Raw genomic sequence first — 3,215 nt, 5'->3', positions numbered from 1 at the left:
GAGTATCTCTTAAAACCAGCCAAAATGTTAGAGTCTATTTTAAAGTGAGTAATAGCAGATCATTTAGAAATGCATAATAAGATCAATCAGAGTCAGTATGGATCCATGAAGGGGAAATCATGCCTGAAACCTTTATTAGAATTCTTTGAGAAGGTAACAAGTGGGATTGATAAAGGGGAACCAGTACATGTAATACATTTGGATTTCCAAAATGCATTTGAAAAGGTACAGCACTTAAGGCTACTTAACAGGATAAGTGCCCCTGCTGTTGGGGGCAGTACATTAGCATGGATAGAGGGTTGGTTAACTAATCGAAGACAGAGAGTTGGGATTCAGTACAGGATGGCGATCTGTAACTAGTGGAGTGCCACAGGGATCAGTGCTGGGGCCACAATTATTTAGAATATACTTTAATGACTTTGATGAGGGAAATGAATGTGCTATCACCAAGTTTGCAGATGACACAAAAATAGGTGGGAAGGCAAGTGGTGAGGATGACACCAAGAGTCTACAGAGGGATATAGACAGGCAAAAAACTTGGCAGATGGAATATAATGTGGGAAAATGTGAGGCTGCACTTTGGCAGTAAGAAGAGGGGCTGAATATTATTTAAATGGAGAAAGACTGAAAACTGCAGCACAGAGGGATTTGGGGGTCCTCGTGCATGAATCTCAGAAAGCTAGCAAACATGTTCAGCAGGTAAAAGGGAAGGCAAATGGAATGTTGGCCTTTATTTCAAAGGGGATGGAGTATAAAAATAGGGAAGTCTTGTTGAAACAATACAAGGCACTCGTTCGATCACACCTAGAATACTGAACAGTTTTGGTCCCCTTATCTAAGGAAAGGTGTACTGGCATTGGAGGTAGTCCAGAGAAGGTTCACTAGGTTGATCCTGGGTATGGAGGGATTTTCTTATGAGGAGAGATTAAGTAGGTTGGGCCTGTACTCATTGGAGATTAGAGGAATGAGAGGTGACCTATTGAAACATAAGATTCTTAGGGGGCTTGACAGGGTAGATGCTGAGAGGTTGTTTCCCCCTTGTGGGAGAGTCAGAGACCAGAGGGAATAATCTCAGAGTGAGGGATCGCCCATTTAGAACAGAGATGAGGAGGAATTTCTTCTCTCAGAGGGTTGTTAATCTGTGGAATTCTTTACCACAGAGGGATGTAGAGGCTGGGTCGTTAATTTATTCAAGACTGGGATAGGCAAAATTTTAATCCGTAGGGGGATCAAAGGTTATGGAGAAAAGGCAGGAAAGTGGAATTGAGGATTAGCCATGATCTCATTGAATGGCGGAGCAAACTCGATAGGCCGAATGGCCTACTTCTGCTCCTGCGTCTTATGGTCTTATAAACTAAACTTGCTCATTTCCTATTTCACTACAGAACAACCCCCATTTACCACAGATACAACACCTGCGGAGTTACTGATGAGGCATTGTCTTCAAACAAGACTAAGGCTGATACTTCCCAATTTGGGGAAAAGTCAAAGGAACCAAAATGGGACTCATAGTTTGCTTTGTCGTGAGCAAGAGTTTACTGTTGATGAAGCAGTATATCTAAGGAATTTCAATGGAGGACCAAAATGGTTACCTAGTAAAGTAAGCTCTGTGAGTGGACCCTTGTCATACCACGTAGAAGTGGAGGGCTGGATCACCCGCAAGCAAGTGGATCATTTAAGAGGAAGGGAGATACTCCAGCAAAATGATGTTCCACCTGAAAACGTTGTTGAACCTGTGGTTCCTGTTGAAGTTCTTCAACCTAGGAGACATTCCAGATGTCTCTGTCAGAGTGGATGACACTGAACTGCCTGTGTGTAATGAGGTACCTTGATGTTGCTGCGGTTCCAGATAATGTGGAGAAAAGGCAGGAAAGTGGAATCGAGGATTAGCAGATCAGCCATGATCTCATTGAATGGCGGAGCAAACTCAATAGGCCGAATGGCCTACTAATCTGTAAGAGATTCGAAAGTTGTGGAGCTACCACGTTCTACCCGGTTCAGAAAACGACCTGAGAGACTCCAACTCATGGCCAGTGACATGATCAAGGCCTGTGTAAAAAAGAACCAGAATTGCATTTGAAGTCAAGTTACAAAAAAACTGTCTGTACAATAATTAATGTGCTTGTGGACGTCAAGAAACAGTCTATAAAACCATGCATTTTCGAAGCTGCACAAGAATTTAGTAAGCAATGGCAAATGTAGCACTCAAAGATCGATGATTTCATCGAAGAAACCTTCAAATAAATGATTTCCCTCCTGGTTTCAAAGTTTGTGTTCATACTGGAAGGTGTACTATACAAATTGTCAAGATATGATAAAGGAACCTTCTTCTCCTCAATCCTGTTGTCACTGCGAAAGCTGCTGCAAAGTACGTTGGAGTACTGAAGTACCTGGAATACCTGGAATGGACCTAGCAGACACCTACATCACATTTGTACGGCAGAACCAGGACATACTTTGGGACAAGGTCAATGAGGAAATGTATACAGAAAATCTGTTTGATGTAAGAATCTACCCTTGCAAGGCATGTTTGAGGAAGAGCACAAGGAATACTTTCTTGAGAGGGATAAGTAGCATTTGGAGACCTGGTGTCCTGCATGGTGTTAAATGTTGACCTGTATTTCCATACTGACCCCCTTCTGTTATATGTATGGGGATGCTTTCCAGTGACCTGCTTCCAGAACTGAGACTGTGTTACATGAGTTAATATTTTGGGTTTTGTAGTTTGTCATGGTGGTTCTCTGCAGATAGTGAGCAGCCAGGAGCAAACTTGGGTGTAGCTCTCCTTATGAGACACCACAACAAACTGTACAGAAAAGTTAAAGAGGGAGGAATGTAGTAATTATGGTTTTGCTAAATGTAGGACTGCAGCGTTAAGAATAATCCTGCATTGTACGATCATATGATCTGTGTAAACCAATCAGTTTGTAGCTCGAGGAGGGAGTTCTTCTTTAGTTACAGAGCTTGATGCAGGCATGTAGTTGCTGCTGCTACCTTGTAAATAAAGATCAATATTTCCACCAAGAAAAGTTGCCTGGTAAATCAACTCTATAACAGACAGAGGGATGGCAGAGTGTATGCTAGAGTGAGAGGGAGAGGAGAGTATGTGAGAGGGAGTAAGATGAGAGCGTGTGTGAGAGGGAGAGAGAGGAGAGTGTGTGCGAGATGAGAGGGAGTGAGTGTGAGAGACGGAGTGAAACTGGAGAGTCTCTCCG

The 3,215-nt window shown here is 42.7% G+C and overlaps 1 pseudogene; it reads left to right on the top strand.

The window, feature by feature from the left end:
• Positions 1-342: 342 nt before the first annotated feature.
• Positions 343-2,503, top strand: LOC144673611 (calcium-dependent secretion activator 2-like; annotated as a pseudogene).
• Positions 2,504-3,215: the final 712 nt, after the last annotated feature.

This window comes from Cetorhinus maximus, unplaced genomic scaffold (genome assembly GCF_964194155.1).
Source record: "Cetorhinus maximus unplaced genomic scaffold, sCetMax3.hap1.1 HAP1_SCAFFOLD_403, whole genome shotgun sequence".
In the NCBI taxonomy this organism is placed as follows: Eukaryota; Metazoa; Chordata; class Chondrichthyes; order Lamniformes; family Cetorhinidae; genus Cetorhinus; species Cetorhinus maximus.
Note: the sequence above shows the minus strand (reverse complement) of the source record. Positions and strands in the feature narration are given on the sequence as shown.